Below are 19,468 nucleotides of genomic sequence, written 5' to 3' on the forward strand. Positions count from 1 at the left end.
ATTTTTATTTCTTCCTTTTTGTCTGAATTTTTTTTCCCATCATTCCCTCCACCTTTTGTGTTCGTGCACACGCACCCATTTGTTACAAATGCAAGCTGACCCTGTAGTGGAGATGCTCTCTATATATATTTACGCTTACCAACGATATAGACTAGGGAAAAATCGCACACCTTTGTCCTATTTGTTTTAAAAAAACTAAACTTATTTTTTTACCTATTTAGGTGTTTTGCTTAGTACTATATGTCATCTTTTGACCACTTTAATGTGAACATTGTAACAAAGGAAGTTCGGATTTCTTTTGAATTGCCAATCATATCCGAGCAAACAGGATGCTCGTAGAATGCCCTTTTGGTCACCCTGCATTTCTTAGGATGCTCTCTAGTAGTGATATATGATTTGCAAAACTATATAGAAATTTTTGTTTATAGCACATAATATGTGGAGGATGAATATTTAGAACATCTTTCGATTTTAGAGGGTAAAGGAAGTATGAAGACAAGAGATAAAGGGCCTTGTTTGGAGCTGGGCGAATGTAGTTTATCTGCCAAAAAGTGGTGGATGTCGTGCCCACCTAAGTAAGTGAGTATCAGTGTAAATTCGGTGAATAGTACTTCCACCACTTTCTTGTGGATGTCCCACTCCGACAGACTCCAATTGAGGCCCAACTCTAAAGGAGGCCATTTATGAGGCTTACCCACTCATGTTTTAAGTGAGTAAGCAGGACTAGAACTCAGGTGTCATATTTCTGCAGTTGAAGCCATAACCACTAAAATACATTTCCTACGAATAAGCTGTGATGACTTGCAATGATCTTCTATAGGGCAGAGCAATACCGCAGGACCCCCTGCTGCATCGTCTATTTTTGTTTGGGACTGTCTTAATCCTAGTCCCTAGGATCTGCCATCAAATGGCCACCATTCACGATATGCTTGAGGATTGCCAGTAAACAACTTATTAACTCATAAATGTTTTAGGAGACTTGTAGCATTAGAAGAACAGTAGCAGCAATGGGTACGAATTGTAGAATGCCACAACGGGAAGGTTCCAAGACCCATGTTTGCATGCTAGAACATTTAGGCCTCATTCTGGGATCCCTGCAGTCCTAGATGGTAATTACACACCCAGCGAATCCCAATAACACTAGATTTGGTACTTAGGTCTGTGCAATTACCGCATTATTTTGAGTGTCACACCTCAGAACGGTGAACATCTTTGGAATTATGTGTTTTTCTTCATTGTGAGTTTGTAGACTTGAAGTGTGTGCAGTTTGCATGCACAATTTGTACAAGATTTTACCTGGTGGAAATTGTGTGAGCAAACACCTGCACAAATACCACACCTCTTCTTACCCACTACAAGTGCGATCTCCCATTTGCGTCCAAATCTAGATTTTCATGGGTCCTAGAATGAGATTGTTTTTCAAGCTCACTATGCCGTAGAGTACTCTCACATTCTTGGAATTTTTTTCATCACCATCTATGGATAGCAGTGATAATGTTTATTAATTCAGTACCTCTGACTGCAGACAACCCTCTACCTCACTGTTCATTATTTGCAGTCACTCTCCTGGCGTGTTAGTGATCCAAGCTCCTGCAGTAGGGAGTGTGACGAAGACACAGGTCTAAAGACGTTGAGCTCATTGTTCGGTACATGTTTCATACAAGAGGCAGCTTACACCTCCATCATCTGCTCTGGGTTTTGAATGGGAGATAGACCTGAAAAAGACGGCATTTTTAAATATTTTTTCCTACATGGTTCGAAAGCGCTCATGGGCATGGCTTCTGAAGCAAACTACAACGATGAGTAAATGCTACTCATTATCATAATTTAGTTACATTAATGCATGTAATAATACCTGTGCTACAGTCTGAATACTTCTGGAAACTTTTTAGAAATCTGTTTTGTAGTATTTCTTCACACAGTCCTCTTAAAAATTACAACTGGAACAAAAAATGGCATCTAAAGACTTGAGACTAAATGCAGACCTTGCCTAACAATAATATCAGTGACTAGGTCTGTGAGCAAGACCGCTTCTACCTGATGCGGAGTACAGTCTGTATACATGGACCACTGAGCCGGAGTAAGGTCAATTCAGTCCCCTGACCATTTCCGTTCAGCCTGGGTACCCTGAATTTACCTACACATGTCATCTAATTCCACAGTCTGATACTGCAAATTATTTATGAATCCTGTTGCTAAAAACCTGCACTTCCTTCTAAATTCCATTGACGAAGGAGCCGCACGTTTGAACCACTTGAGATGTCTCTCTGCCATGAGAATAAGGTAATGGTCTTCGAACCATAGATGTTGTTTGGAGGTGGAAAGGATTTCCGAGGTGATCCTCGAAAGTGCCCAAGATATGTTGCAGAGATTTGGGGCTGCCCAAGTAACTTCATATTTTCTCCGAAAACCCATTCCATATTGTCAGTTTGCTTGGAACAATGTGTTCGATGGCATCTGTCGCTGTAGATACGCATGTTCTGCAATAGCTCGCCATCTGGTGTTGGGCCGGAGTGTTACAAGTTGTTTTTGTTCGAAGAAGTCTTTCGAGTCACGGGACCGAGTGACTCCTCCTTTTGTCTCCATTGCGCATGGGCGTCGACTCCATCTTCGATTGTTTTTTTTCCGCCATCGGGTTCGGACGTGTTCCTGTCGCTCCGAGTTTCGGAACGGAAAATTAGCTAATTTCGGAAGATTTTCGTTGGTATTGTTGCGTTCGGGATCGGCGTACTTAGATTTCACACCGCATCGAAGATCGAAGAGCTCCGGTGCCCTTCGGGGTAGTTTTTCGATCCTCCGTCGGGGCCTGGTCGGCCCGACCGCGTGCTGAAGAACGCCGATGGAACGGACCCCGTTTCGTTTCTGCCCCAAATGCCACAATAAATACCCCTACACAGACCAACACTTGGTCTGCAACCTGTGCCTGTCACCTGAGCACAGCGAAGACACCTGCGAGGCCTGTCGTGCGTTCCGGTCCCGAAAAACACTCCGAGACCGTCGAGCCAGAAGACTTCAAATGGCGTCCGCACCGACAGCCCAACGGGAGTTCCAGGAACAGGAAGAAGAAGGTACCTTCTCGTTCCAAGACTCAGACTCCGAAGGATTCGACGACACACAAACCGTGAGTAAGACGTCGAAAACCACACAAAGAAACATTTACAAGGCCCAGGGGACGCCACTGCCACCAGGCCATGGCTCCACCCATAAATTCGGTGACCGACCGTCGGCACCGAAAAAGGCCAAAACAGTGCCGAGATCGTCCGACTCCGGTCGAGACACCGGCACGCAGCCTTCTCGGGACCGAGAAAGTGCTGGAGACAAGCCTCGACACCGAGATGCCGGTGTGGACACGGCTCGACGCCGAGACAGCGGCACCGAAACAGATCGACGCCGAGAGGTTTCGGCCCCGAAAAGGAAAAAAGTCACCTCGGAGCCGAAAAAACACGCAGACAAAGTTTCGACGCCGAAACAAACTGCAAGCGACCCAGCTTCAGGCTCTTATACAGAAGAGCACTCGCTAACCTCCCAAATGCAAAAGCATAGGTTTGAGGAAGAGCTACAAGCAACTGATGTGGACCATACGCAAAAGCGTATCTTCATTCAGCAGGGGACAGGAAAAATAAGCACCCTTCCCCCCATTAGGAGAAAGAGAAGGTTGGAGTTCCAGACGGAGCAAGCACCACAACCAAAAGTGGTTAAAAGAATTACACCACCACCCTCTCCTCCGCCCGTGATTAACGTTTCACCAGCACAAACTCCATCTCACTCCCCAGCTCACACCACCATGAGCCAGGGTGACCAAGATCAGGACGCATGGGACCTATACGACGCCCCAGTGTCAGATAACAGCCCGGAGGCCTACCCTACAAAGCCATCTCCACCAGAAGACAGCACCGCGTACTCTCAGGTGGTGGCTAGAGCAGCACAATTTCATAACGTAAGCCTCCACTCAGAACAGGTCGAGGATGATTTCTTGTTCAACACACTCTCCTCCACCCACAGCTCCTACCAAAGCCTGCCTATGCTCCCTGGTATGCTCCGGCACGCAAAAGACATATTTAAGGAGCCGGTCAAAAGTAGGGCAATCACACCAAGGGTGGAAAAGAAGTATAAGCCGCCTCCTACGGACCCGGTTTTCATCACTACACAGCTGCCACCAGACTCTGTTGTTGTAGGAGCAGCTAGGAAAAGGGCCAACTCTCACACATCTGGAGATGCACCACCCCCAGATAAAGAAAGCCGCAAGTTTGATGCAGCTGGTAAAAGAGTCGCAGCACAAGCTGCAAACCAGTGGCGCATCGCGAACTCCCAGGCACTACTTGCGCGCTATGACAGAGCCCACTGGGACGAGATGCAACATCTCATTCAACATCTGCCCAAGGACTTCCAAAATAGGGCGAAACAAGTGGTTGAGGAGGGACAGACCATCTCCAACAACCAGATACGTTCCTCCATGGACGCTGCAGATACAGCTGCACGGACAATTAATACATCTGTAACTATCAGACGGCATGCATGGCTCCGAACGTCTGGATTTAAACCAGAGATTCAACAAGCAGTTCTCAATATGCCTTTTAATGAAAAAGAACTGTTCGGTCCAGAAGTGGACACAGCGATTGAGAAACTCAAAAAAGATACGGACACTGCCAAAGCCATGGGCGCACTCTACTCCCCGCAGAGCAGAGGGAATTACAGCACATTCCGTAAAACGCCCTTTCGAGGGGGGTTTCGGGGTCAAAGCACACAAGCCAGCACCTCACAAGCAACACCGTCCACTTACCAGGGACAGTATAGAGGAGGTTTTCGGGGACAATATAGAGGAGGGCAATTCCCTAGAAATAGAGGAAGATTTCAAAGCCCCAAAACCCCTACTACTAAACAATGACTCACATGTCACTCACCCCCTCCACACAACACCAGTGGGGGGAAGAATAGGTCATTATTACAAAGCATGGGAGGAAATCACTACAGACACTTGGGTTCTAGCAATTATCCAACATGGTTATTGCATAGAATTTCTACAATTCCCTCCAAACATACCACCAAAAGCACAAAATTTAACAACACACCATTCCAATCTCCTGGAGATAGAAGTGCAGGCACTATTGCAAAAGAATGCAATCGAATTAGTGCCAGACACACAAATAAACACAGGAGTTTACTCACTGTACTTTCTGATACCAAAGAAGGACGAAACGCTCAGACCAATCCTAGACCTCAGAGTAGTGAACACTTTCATCAAATCAGACCACTTCCACATGGTCACACTACAAGAAGTATTGCCATTGCTAAAACTACACGACTACATGGCAACTTTAGACCTCAAGGATGCTTATTTCCATATACCAATACACCCATCGCACAGGAAATACCTAAGGTTTGTATTCAAAGGAATACATTACCAATTCAAGGTACTGCCTTTCGGATTAACAACCGCACCAAGAGTCTTTACCAAATGTCTAGCGGTAGTCGCTGCACACATAAGAAGGCAGCAAATACATGTGTTCCCATATTTGGACGACTGGCTAATCAAGGCCCATTCGTTCATACAGTGCTCAAATCACACAAATCAGATCATACAAACCCTCTTCAAACTCGGGTTCACCGTCAATTTCACAAAATCCAAAATTCTGCCACGCAAGGTACAACAATACCTGGGAGCCATAATAGACACATCAAAGGGAGTAGCCACTCCAAGTCCACAAAGAATTCAAAATTTCAACACCATCATACAACGCATGTATCCAACACAAAAGATACAGGCAAAGATGGTATTACAACTCCTAGGCATGATGTCATCATGCATAGCCATTGTCCCAAACGCAAGACTGCACATGAGGCCCTTACAACAATGCCTAGCATCACAGTGGTCTCAAGCACAGGGTCACCTTCTAGATCTGGTGTTAATAGACCGCCAAACTTACCTCTCGCTTCTGTGGTGGAACAACATAAATTTAAACAAAGGGCGGCCTTTCCAAGACCCAGTGCCACAATACGTAATAACAACAGATGCTTCCATGACAGGGTGGGGAGCACACCTCGGTCAACACAGCATACAAGGACAATGGAACGTACATCAAACAAAACTGCATATCAATCACCTAGAACTTCTAGCAGTTTTTCAAGCACTAAAAGCTTTCCAACCAATAATAGTTCACAAATACATTCTCGTCAAAACAGACAACATGACAACAATGTATTATCTAAACAAGCAGGGAGGGACGCACTCCACGCAGTTAAGCCTGCTAGCACAAAAAATTTGGCATTGGGCAATTCACAACCAAATTCGCCTAATTGCACAGTTTATACCAGGGATACAAAATCAACTCGCAGACAATCTCTCTCGAGATCACCAACAGGTCCACGAATGGGAAATTCACCCCCAAATTCTGAACACTTATTTCAAACTCTGGGGAACACCTCAGATAGACTTGTTTGCAACAAGGGAGAACGCAAAATGCCAAAACTTCGCATCCAGGTACCCACACAAACAATCCCAAGGCAATGCCCTATGGATGAACTGGTCAGGGATATTTGCTTACGCTTTTCCTCCTCTCCCTCTCCTTCCTTACCTGGTAAACAAACTCAGTCAAAGCAAACTCAAACTCATATTGATAGCACCAACTTGGGCAAGGCAACCCTGGTACACAACGCTGCTAGACCTATCAGTGGTACCCTGCATCAAATTGCCCAACAGGCCAGATCTGTTGACACAGCACAACCAAAAGATCAGACACCCAGATCCAGCATCGCTGAATCTAGCAATCTGGCTCCTGAAATCCTAGAATTCGGGCACTTACAACTTACCCAAGAATGTATGGAAGTCATAAAACAAGCAAGAAGGCCGTCCACCAGGCACTGCTATGCAAGTAAATGGAAGAGGTTTGTTTGCTACTGCCATATTAATCAAATACAACCATTACACACAACTCCAGAACATGTAGTGGGTTACTTGCTTCACTTACAAAAATCTAACCTAGCTTTCTCTTCCATTAAGATTCACCTTGCAGCAATATCTGCATACCTGCAGACTACCTATTCAACTTCCCTATATAAAATACCAGTCATTAAAGCATTCATGGAGGGCCTTAGGAGAATTATACCACCAAGAACACCACCTGTTCCTTCATGGAACCTAAATGTTGTCCTAACTAGACTTATGGGTCCACCTTTTGAACCCATGCACTCCTGCGACATACAGTTCCTAACCTGGAAGGTGGCATTTCTCATCGCCATTACTTCCCTGAGAAGAGTAAGCGAGATTCAGGCGTTTACTATACAAGAACCTTTTATACAACTACACAAAAATAAAGTCGTCCTAAGGACCAATCCTAAATTTTTGCCAAAGGTTATTTCACCGTTCCATCTAAATCAAACAGTGGAACTTCCAGTGTTCTTTCCACAGCCAGATACCGTAGCTGAAAGGGCACTACATACATTAGATGTCAAAAGAGCATTGATGTATTACATTGACAGAACAAAAAACATCAGAAAGACTAAACAACTCTTTATTGCATTTCAAAAACCTCACGCAGGAAACCCAATTTCAAAACAAGGTATAGCCAGATGGATAGTTAAATGCATCCAAATCTGCTACCTTAAAGCTAAACGACAGCTGCCCATTACACCAAGGGCACACTCAACCAGAAAGAAAGGTGCTACCATGGCCTTTCTAGGAAACATCCCAATGCAAGAAATATGTAAGGCAGCCACATGGTCTACGCCTCACACATTCACCAAGCACTACTGTGTAGACGTGTTATCCGCACAACAAGCCACAGTAGGTCAAGCCGTATTAAGGACATTATTTCAAACTACTTCCACTCCTACAGGCTGATCCACCGCTTTTGGGGAAATAACTGCTTACTAGTCTATGCAGAACATGCGTATCTACAGCGACAGATGCCATCGAACTGAAAATGTCACTTACCCAGTGTACATCTGTTCGTGGCATCAGTCGCAGTAGATTCGCATGTGCCCACCCGCCTCCCCGGGAGCCTGTAGCAGTTTGGAAGTTACCTTCAATTATTTATATATGTATCATCTCAACCTTAAATAGGTGCATACTTAGTCACTCCATTGCATGGGCACTATTACTACAATTCAACTCCTACCTCACCCTCTGCGGGGAAAAACAATCGAAGATGGAGTCGACGCCCATGCGCAATGGAGACAAAAGGAGGAGTCACTCGGTCCCGTGACTCGAAAGACTTCTTCGAACAAAAACAACTTGTAACACTCCGGCCCAACACCAGATGGCGAGCTATTGCAGAACATGCGAATCTACTGCGACTGATGCCACGAACAGATGTACACTGGGTAAGTGACATTTTCATACTGCAACAGAAAAAAACTGAGCATAACCGTAATGTTTATAATGCTACACGTTTTACTGCCAGGAAGTAAAAGCTTGCAGTGAACATCAGTTTATCAAAATTTCTAGTAGGCTAGTTCCGTTCTTGAGCTCCAAATTTCTATAGGCGGTTTTACTTGCTGTCTCTCAATGTTTCTATTTTACAAACGCAATTTAGTAGAGGAAAAACAGAACAGCACCTTTGACATAAGTCCTCCTCAAACCTCTCAAAATAAGCCTTCACTTGCAGTGTTTTACGTCACTTGTTATTAGTTTGAGCAAAGAGTCACTACAGTATATCTTTTTTTCCACATTTCGTGTAAAAATGCCCTTAAGCGGCGCTAGAATCTTTTAGTGAGGTATAGCATTTTACATCGTAACTGTAGGGCATTATTAGTTGTATGTCATTTGGCGTGGGACAACCAAATAATTTACGGAATAGGGACGAAGCAGAACAATTCTTTAAAGACGTTTTGCGAGAGGAGCAGAATGTCCGCCGCCAGTAACCCGAATCATTTCATTGGTAGTGCTCGTTAGGAAGTGGTCTGCAGGCCACAGGACGCCTACTGATATGCACATGAAGTGTGCTTTGAGTCACAACAGACTCGCTGCTGCTCAGAGGAAGAGAAGCATTGCAGCAGGAAGCTTGCATGGTTTTCCATATGTCCCATTATTTCAAATACCAAAAAGTGATTGCGAACCTGAAACAGGAATATTTTCTCTATCCACTGGAAAATACTGGTCACAGTAATTTTGTTGACGTGGGATATAGGGACCCATCATGTAAAAATGTTTTTTTTTTTCTCAAAAAAGACTTTTGGGAAATTATGAGAATCCCATGAAGTAACTGTGCCTTAGTCCATGTCAGAAAAATCACGCTACTAGTAAAGGAAGTGCAAAGTTGTATCCAGGAAGTGAGCATTGAGTGGTCTAATAGTCCGACGCTGGTAGGGTGCCACGTTTAAATTTAAAAAAAACTGTCCACCGGAAATGGGAGCTAATAAGAGCCCCCTATCTGTTCTGCATAGTTTGTGTTTCACTCAGTTTTCAAGCATTGTGGTTACAAAAATAGGATTACCTGCATTTCATGTAGTTCAAAACCAGCCTCTACCCGCCATCCATGCAGCCCTTCTTCTGCCAGGCCTGACTTTTCCACTTTGACCTTTGCCATTGTCAGTTTATCCTGAGCCCCACTTACAGCACGCACACGTGGCACGCTTTACGTCTGATTTGTGCAGCTATGTATGAAACACAAAAATGAACAGTGCAGTGGATGCAGGTGAAATCTGAACAGAAGGTGCCAGGACATAGTTTTAATGGCCCATTATGAACTAGGCCTCTGCAAAATTGTCATTAAGTCGACATGACCACAATCAATGTTAGTAATTTCAGAGAATGCTTTTTTTACGCAAAATTCTCTAAAGTAAATCCTTACACCACATGTTGGAAATGTACTGCAAAATTTTAGCCCTGGGGCACCTGAACAACATGACTGACAAGAACGCAAGCAGCTGTGGTTCGTAGCATTTCTGTTTTTGTGCATTTTTTTGGGCACAAACTGCATCCATGTATCCAAAATGGATGCAAGGACGTGTTTCAGTCTAAAATATTGCTAGATGCTGTTCTTGCATTTCACCTAATTTTGTATAATTTCTGCCAAATGGATCATTCTTACACAAAAGCAAATTAAGCACACCCCTACAACTCAGTGGGTGCATGTTTGAAAAGATTGCAAGCATTTGCTTCATTTCCTGAGCATGCCGAAGGTTGATAAAGGGCTGAATCGTCTTTCAGATTTGATGGGCTCAAGCTATGTTAAGCATGTTTCCTTGCTGGTGCCAGAACAGGTGTTATCAAAGGATACAGATTTTGTGCATGTGGTAATTGAGCTGTCTTGCCCACAAACAAACAGCTTTAAAAAAGCGTGATACCAAAAAATACTGACCCTTCTTTTCTGAATTTCAGGTCTGGAGCTTACAGGAGGAGGAGGAGTTTGTGTGGAACTTTCCTCTCGCCCTACTCACATGATCACACTCCGTTTGCATATCATATTCTCTGGTTCATCGGAGGAGGCTTGTTTCACACCTGCTAATCTGTTTTTTGGCTACTGTGCTTTCCGAAGCCAAGCTTTGATGGGAAGAAAAGCGAGCGATGACAAAAACAATCAGTGCGTCCTTGAGAAGAAGATACGACTACCGAAAATTAAAGCTCCTCAAATCCATTCAGGGGTCAGAGGAGTACACAGGCTTTCTCTTACTTCTCCCTCTACAACCTTCGCTACCCATCCCATCTCCCTAAAAAAACAAAAGCAAAACACAAAAATGCAATGCTTCTCTTGCAAAATCTTCAAGAACTTATGACTCCAGGTCAGGTGGGAAACGTGGAGGAGAAGTCCTGACCTGAAGGGTGGTCAGCAATGCTGCTGTATCCTAAGAATAGCCGAGGACTTTTTCCGAGGGGTTTCTTTAAGGAAAGTCTCAACTCGCGACCCCTGTTAGCAGTTGACACGAGCGACACCTCTCAAAAAAGGACCACAATACCGGACCTTGAGGAAAAAAACAATCTTAAAAGTACAGGATCCACTTGCGGACCAAGACTTGTCTCGGAAGAGAGACACCGGGTATGAACTACTGTATTGTATAGGTCTGGCCAGATCTTAAAACTTAAAACAAGGGGCTACAAAGTGCCCGACAAGAGGGAGGAATCCGGTAATCCGATCACCCCTCTCCTTTCTATGGCGCCCTCTTCCTGCAGCTGGGGCGCTCCGAGATGAAACGCCTGTTGAAAGCTCTTGTAGATAGAAGTAGCCTCTATTAGTATTTTGCTCTGTTTAGTGTTGACATTTTCCATGCGAGAATTTTGGGAACGGGGTATTTGCCAAACCTTTTGTGGTGGCGGGTAGGGTGAAGGGAAGGTGGCGGAAGCTGCAACCAGTGCAGTGGTCTCAGTGATGAAGGAGCATTCTTTGAACTCCAGGGAGGATCATGGTGGGCCAGGGGCGTAGCCATCAGTGGTGCTGGTTGTGCAGTAGCACTGGGTTCCAGGGATTTGAGGGGCGACCCCCGCAATTAGTGATTGCTTTTACTACTAAACCAGGGGATAGGGCACAATTTCCTTGCTTGCACCAGGTCCATTGGCACCCTCGCTTAACTACTGAGCGAGGCGGGGAAGGTGGGACTGCAGCATGCTGTGAAAGGGTCGTTTACTTAGTTCGTGATATTACTTGTCAACTGCTTACGATAGTTTCCAGATGCTCCCTGATGTTTGCACTGGTTCTTCTGCAGGGTGTTTCTGAGTGAATAATGTTCTGCCTCTTAAGCTGCTTTATTTAGGGATCTCATCCTTTGCATTTCAACAGCACTTTATACTAACTGCTCTTTGAAATAACGCCCTACACACCATTCATTGCCTACACAGCAGCAGGGTGCTGCTCTTCGAAGGGTGCGCTAAACACGCTACCACCCCCCTCCCCCCCCCCCCCCCCCCCAGTCTCCTGCCTCCACCAAAATATTTTAATTTTTTTTGAGGAAGCAGTAGACCAGTGGTTCCCAACCTGTGGTCCAGGGACCCCTGGAGGTCCACGAAGCCTCCTCAGGGGGTCTGCAACTGCTCAGAAAAAGATCAGTGTGGGGGGGGGCGGATTCCAATAATTATTTAGTCGGGTCGCTGAGTTCCAGTAATGATAAAGTGGGGGTCCACAGAAGTCAAAAGGTTGGGGACCACTGCCTAGACAACCAACTTCTCTAGAAAATAAAATTGCATGTGTTATTTAAAGCACTTGTCCACAGGGTGTCAGTGTTTCCTAATAATTAAAGCAAAGCTCAACGCGCACGGAGCGATGCTTGATATTCTGGGTTTTCAACCGAAGATTCATTTATTATTTAAGAAGGTTTTTATATCTGGTATTTTTTATGTCGTGAGACATGACGCTATATTTATTTCTGCTTACACTGAAATCGTTCGTAAAACGCAAACCTTCCCTCTGGAGTGAGCGGGCAGAAGCATGGCCATTCTAAGCCCGTGTGACCTGCCATGAAGCGTCGGTGGGAGGATGGTAGGGCCATGTTTGGTGCGGGGGTAGAGGCTGTGTTCGAGTCCTTCAGAGCTCCAAATTTAAACACTAAATGTATTTCAATTACATTCACGTGCAGCACAACATAGAAAACAAATCATTAAAAGGTGACCAGGATTCGGTTTAGATTTACATTTAGGGATGGGGGCTCGGTTACGGCTAGCATGCAGAGATCATACAGGGTCATATTTAGGGTTCGGATTTACGGATAGCATGTAGGCTCGGGGTTATGAACGAGGTCACTGGAATTATCTGATGCTGAGGAGTTTTTCGCATTATGAATTTGCCACATTTGCAACGTAACCATCATCTTCTGCATAATTTGCAGATTTGAACTACAGACTGATCCAACGTTAGTAAGCCACAGCCAAATGAGTTGTTCTCCATGGCAGGCCCTCTACAAAAGTTCACTGACCACTTTTCAGTTTCCAATTGGTATTTTCACAAATGTAACTTTTGAAATTAAACCTTTGGCCAGATTGTAAATCCCACAGTGATAATATATTTTGGTGGGAAGTTAATTATTACATATCAATCAAACTCTCACCAAGAGAACATAGTAAAGTCGATTTTTTGTAATAACCAGAACAAACCATTTCATTTAAGTAAATTGTCCTCAAATACATAAATACAATCCCAACACAAACATTATTACTTAACCTACGACTAGTTCATGAAACAGACAATAAATTGCCCTATCAAACTATCAAAAGGCATCCACACAGTGTTCATATCTGCTAAAATAACAAAATATTGAGGTAAAATTACTACAAATTGTGGGACAGAATTTGCATTTTCTTGCCACGTAATTTAGGGAACAGCGCCACATAATTTGCTCCTCCTCCTAGTTATAATTCCAGTGGCCCTAGTTATGGGTTAGGATCAGTTTCACAGTTGGGGTCAGCATGTAGGTTTAGACTTCGGTTACGGCTGGAACTCCAGTGTTTGGGACCAGTCACTAACAGACTGTTTTGGGCAGCTAGCCTAATCTGTCAGTGACAAGAGATCACGCCTCGAGGCGTTTAAGAGCATAGCCACATAAAGAAGGATACAGTTTGATACCACAGGGATAACAATTTAAAACAGTCACACGTACACATCTCAAGTTCAGCAGTTTGTAACAGCACACAATACTTGAGTATCAAGGTTTCCTAGAGTACTGACATCTTCAGGTAACCAACCAAGTCAGTGCTCCTGTGTTTGAATAAAACATGCAATCGAACATGCATACCTAGAGCATCACCCTGTCCTGTGCCTGTCCCAAGCGTGTTGGTGTCACATATCTCAAATCGAGCACTTGTCCGTTTCCAGTCACATGTAACTAGGTGTGCCCGCAGGTTTCTTTCTTATGCATGCAGATGATGCCATGAAGTGCATAGGGTTACTGTCTGAGAGAAGACTTAGTGCCCCTACCCCTCACTCGTACCCATAGAAATATTTACAGAATGGCCCTTGCTCAATCTAAAGAATACATCCATTAGAGACGGGGCAGATCCATCCTCTTTTGACACATTTTGTCTACATTTGAATAAGGGTTAGAGCAGGTTAGGCAACATTTGGAATTAGTATAACTTAAGCCCCAAGCTTTGAAGTGCAGCTAATAGGATAGTAACGTGTTCATACAAAGTGCTCAGTAACACACTGCTCCAATTTCTAAGAGCTGTTACAAACAGATGTTACTATTACCTAATCTGTGATACTCAAAAGTTCTGAATTAATAAAATCTGAAATCAAATTTCCAATTGAGTGAGTATCCCAGTAATTCATTTGCAATTCTGATTAATTGGCCCAAAGGCAGATGAACACCTGGAACAAGTATATAGATGCCATAATAAATCTGGTCAATGTCAGGCTGACCATACACCCTAAACCAAATTGTCTTGCATGGCCTTTTGGATGTCTCAAGATGCCTTACCAAGACTGACTAAGGCCGGGAAACCAGGTCCACAAATGAATTATTCCCCTCCCTGTGACCATGATTCTCTCAACTACCTACACGAAACACTCAACCAGATCATCTCTGTTTTAAACGGAGCACCCTTTGACCCTTTCCGACAAAAAGCCAGCATACTAAATGGCTACACGGAGTTAGTGTCCCTCTTTAACGAACTAAAAAATATATGAAAAAAATAACTCCTGGCCTTTTTGCTGCAAGCCTGTTAATTCTCAATAGTGGCTGTTGGTAGTTTGAACTTAGTAAGTTGTATTATTCTGCCTCCTTAGCAGGGTAGTTTTTTGCACTTGGTAGTATATTTATTTTTCTCTTTTTCTATGTAGAGTACGGTATTTACATTTTTTTCAGAGTTTGTACCTGCCGTTTTTACTGTTTGAACCTGAAAAGAGAAGGGAGCAATTCCGCTAAGGGTTGCCGTGCAATTCAAGGCGAAATGTGGTCTGCGTGTTTTTAAGTAAATACACAGCCTCTTTATTTCAAAATTACAGGTGGAAACTGGGAAAAGAAGCTTTTTCTTGCCACCTGCTGCAATGCCTTTTTTTCTTGAACCCCTTTTTTTCGCAGAAAAAAAGAATCACTTTAAACTGATAAAATGTAAGATAATGTCTACACGGTTTGTTTCCCTCTCGATTTCTGAAAAGTAAATTGCTGTACAAAGATATTAAAAAACAAAAGACAAAAAAGCTTTTCCTTTTTCTAATCAAAAAAGAAATAAGTTGTAAAGTAAAGCTCTTGAAAAAAAAAGAGGCTGTTGTGCCAATGACAGGAAGCCACCTGGCGCACAGGAAGTGAGTTCACACGTATCTTAGTCTTATGATGGCCTCTGACCTCTTTTCACAAGGGATGCTTTAAAATCAAACTTTTACCATATGGAAAAAAGAAAATGTTTACAATCTCTTTAATTATCATGTAATTGTAAATAATGTTGTTCAAATTAGCTACAATATGGAAAATTGTTGCCATTTTATCTATTTAAATTTTAGAAATTGACAGTTTTTCTCTCTTGGGGAGTTTTTACTTATTATTTTATTATTTAGAATCTTTTATGGGGAAATATTGGGAGTCTGCATTTCAGACAACATGCTTAATTTATTGATTATTTATTACATTTTGATTTGTATAATATTTTTTTCTGTCAAAATAAAGAGGTAAAACCTTAATATATTTGTAATTGATAATTCTTTAACAAAGAAATGCAATCTTGTCAAGGTAAGATTACGGCATCAGAATTGAGATTGATTAATCTCTGCAGAATTCTTTACACATTTGCAGGATTTTAAGAGACTGAGCACTGGCTTGCATATCGAGAATTGCAGCAAAGGTAAGATTTTCTTTGTATATGGGATTTAAATGCAGCCCTTTCAAAGTTTGCTGAAAATATAAGGGGTGAGGACATTTATTTTCCACACTTAACAGAGAGACTGTCACTCCATGCAGTTCATCAGCTTTGGGATATTTCTAGGGTTTAAATAAGTGTTTCATATGTTAACGGGATATGCTACTAGAGGAACAGTGTAGGGATTTTCAGCTGAGAGCAGCCTGGGCTTAAATACAGCCTTGCCTTCTAGAAAAGAATCTAAAAGGGCAAATTAAAACTTGTTTAGGTCCCGAAATTTGCTCCTGTACGTTTGGAGCAAACTTCGGACTCTCTTGAAATTCCTAAGAAAATTCTGTGAGTGGTTCTTGTTACTGATGCAGTTCTACCAAGGCTCAAGCTACACTGGAGAATTTTACTTAATGGTTTTGAAATTTGAAAGTAAAATGATTTCCTACAATGTATAGAGGTGGTTCCAGGTCCCAACAGGATTATTTTAGGATAATCAGAACGTCTAGCAGGCACTGATAAAGGCTCATGTATTGTGTATACACACAAAGGGTTTACATGCACCCAGACCAACACATAGAGAGGCATCAATGTGTTCATACCTACTGGCACTAATGTACAGTGAAGCATGTCTGTGTGCTGCAGACAGCACAGGTTGATGTCCATCAGCCGAGCAGTAGATGATCTGCTGCTAAGGGCAACAGGTGAAGTGCAGCAGCGACGCCCGGTGTACTGTGACCCAGAGGGATCACAAGCTAATGTGCACAAATGGGGAACTATAACTTCATCCCAGGTGAGTTTTGTGCAATGTGCTTCAGGCAAGTTCTGGCTAATGTTCTGCATGAGGTACTAAGGCACAGGCTTACTTGGAGCTGTGCCTTATGGGAACAGGAAAGGTAGTCTGCTTGAGGTCAACATCCTATATTTGACTTCATCATGCTCTTCCTGATTACGCAATTTGGGGCAAAGCGCCTAGAGCATTATTGGGGCATCTATACAATCTGCCATATGGAGATGTAAATTTGGGAACAGATTCACGTGCCCCATTTTCTATGTGACATTGTCTGCTTTTTAGGCCCGCAAGATTTTGTATGCTGGGCTTTTTAAGAACCTACTTAAAATGTTGAAAGCGTAACTATATGTCCCAGAATGCAGAGTTTTAATAGATAAAGACCTAGAACTGCACGAAGGTGTCACACATCGCAAGAGCGATATGAATGAAAATATACATGCATGTCCTGTTTGGACAATTTCACATATTTATGTTTTGCTTCTGTAAAGTTTTTTTATTTTTTATTTTTCATGCCCTGCAGTCTCAACCAGCGGTGTCCTGTGGTCTCTAATATTTCCTTGCCACTGTTTAAATTCCAGAAAAGCACAACGAAAAACACAAAAGTGATAAGGAGGAATTCTTGAATTAATATCAGGTAATTTCTCTGGATCGTTGGTTACATTTTTGTGGTCACTTTGCCACTAAAGAGATGGAGAAAACCCACTCATATTAATCTTGTTCTGCCTCAGTAGTAACCGTCCAAGCCAAACTTCCAGGTCGCGTCACCTCTGAACAGGAAGACAAGCAACCGCAGACTGGTTGCAGCCCTGTTTGGCCTCATTAGTGAAGTGCAGCTTGAATCCTACAGGCCCTAGTCTAGTCATACCCATCGCACTTAGGGCAACACTCGGAGATACAACAAAAAGGCCATAGTAGCATGGGTTCATGGGCTTAACCTGAGACCCGTAGTTGTAACAACAAAATCGTGGAAGGCACAGTGTTTCAGTCCTGAAGAGGACCTCTTTTAAGATATAATCAACATGACTGCGTGAAGTGTAGTTGGCCTAGGAGGGACACCAACAGGCCCAGGGATAAAATATTGAATCAATGAAATTACATTATGCTGCAGTAGGACCCTTGGTGATTACACTTCTGGAATTACAAGTCTATCAAACCATTGTAGTAGAGAATATTATCCAGTATTGGATCTTTCATAAATTCACATGCTTGAATCATCCCCGTCGTCGAAGTGGGAGTCCCACGGTACATAAAATAGCAATAATTAATAAATAATTGTTTTTGCCGTAGGCTATAATGGAGCCAGCAATTGCTCACATAGCCTATCCATGTCCTTTTGTGAAAGGACCCAAACCTGCCTGCTGTCCAATCAGGCACCAGCACCCTCTAGAACCTTCTCCAGAGAAGCTCCCTTCCTCAGATTATCTACCGCACGTCGTGTGAAGGGAGTCTCCCTGAGCTCTGCTCAGTTTTTTCTTCTACTTCAGAACTTTTTCTCTCAAAAGAGTTGAAAATATGTCAGATTCTTCTAGAAAAGGCCTTTTCCGCCCTTGCAAGACCTGTGGAAAGAAAAAGCTCCATGTGGAGGACCCACATGAAGACTGCTTGTATTGTCTCTACCCACAACACCAGGTTAAGGACTGCAAGATATGTCGCACCTTCTCCACAAAGACCCTCCGAGACCGTGAGGGCAGGCTCCTGACATGGTTACAGGCTAAATCCTGTACTTCAGGTGAGGAGAGTGGGTCAGAGAGGCCACACAAAAGGTCCAAATCTGAGGACCTGGGCCACACAGAAAAATCCAGGAAGAGGCAGAAATCACATCATGGGAAGGGCTTACAGACTGCAGTCTCCTCTGAGCCTTCCTCTCCTCTTCAGAAGAAGGAGTTCTACCGTCTCTCTCCTTTTTCAGAGCTTTCTACTTCTGGAAAAGTGACTCTAAAAATCAGATTGACGACGACAACACCGTCGATGACCGTGACGACGACGATGGTACCAACAACTACTGTCTCCACTACATCGTCGACGAGACCGTCATCAGCGTCGACTACTTTAACATCGACGGTAAGGGATCCTATCCCCTCAATCAAGCCCCCGTCGATGAGTGTACCATCGACGACAAAAACATCGTCGTTTATAACACCGTCGACGACTGCCCCGTCCACTATGACGTCAGCGACGCCATTGTCATCGGCGGTTTCGCCATCGACGGAGGCACCGTCAAAGAAGTAATCGTCGACAAAGACAACACTACCGTCGACGAGACCATCGTCTGCGAAACCATCCCGACGAGACCACCACCGTCGACGAGACCATCGTCGATAGAAAAATCTGTACCGTCCACGGCTACATCAACTTTCACGCCATCGACAGCACTGGTGCCTATTAGACAGATAGAGGCCACTCCTGCCTCTTCCATGTCTCCAGATCTCCGAGCCATGGTCTGGATCACATCTCTACCCACACCGGACATTTATCCAATAGACACATCTCCAAACAAAGTGTCGACTTTAGTACCCAGTCATCTTCTTGACTGGGAGGAATCTGACGAAGGTCCATTCGGAGATGCACACAGCCCCTCGCAGCTCCATGTCAAGTACCAAGATGAGGATGACGAGGATGAGTAGGACCAATACCAACCATACTACTCTCATCAGAAACAATATTACCAACCACGAGAGCCTCAACATAGAGATTCTGTACAGATGCCTTCCTCCTTAATCCAGGATTTACAATCTATGCTACAGGATTATAGGAGAAGGTTCCCACTGACAGCAGAACATCAGCCACCAGCGCCAGTTTCTCCGGTGACACCAGTCAATGTCCCTCCTCCTCCAGCTACTCCAAGATTGACATCCCACTCGGTGTTAGCTGCACCCCCTAGAGACGAAGGTTCCAATTCAGGGGAAGAGGAAGGAGAAATTTCCACTCCACAACATCATACCGAGGAATGGGATGATTACTTGGCCCCTACT

At 43.7% G+C, this 19,468-nt stretch overlaps 1 protein-coding gene across 9 annotated transcripts in view; it reads left to right on the forward strand.

The window, feature by feature from the left end:
- The window catches only part of CELF3 (CUGBP Elav-like family member 3), a 282,700-nt gene extending 267,161 nt beyond the window's left edge, over positions 1-15,539 (forward strand). For all 9 annotated transcript variants that reach the window (XM_069218316.1, XM_069218315.1, XM_069218311.1 and 6 more), the window contains one exon: positions 10,319-15,539. The gene's annotated coding sequence lies outside the window, so the exon portion shown is untranslated. The remainder of the gene's footprint in view (positions 1-10,318) is intronic.
- Positions 15,540-19,468: the final 3,929 nt, after the last annotated feature.

Source organism: Pleurodeles waltl, chromosome 12, assembly GCF_031143425.1.
Source record: "Pleurodeles waltl isolate 20211129_DDA chromosome 12, aPleWal1.hap1.20221129, whole genome shotgun sequence".
Classification (NCBI taxonomy): Eukaryota; Metazoa; Chordata; class Amphibia; order Caudata; family Salamandridae; genus Pleurodeles; species Pleurodeles waltl.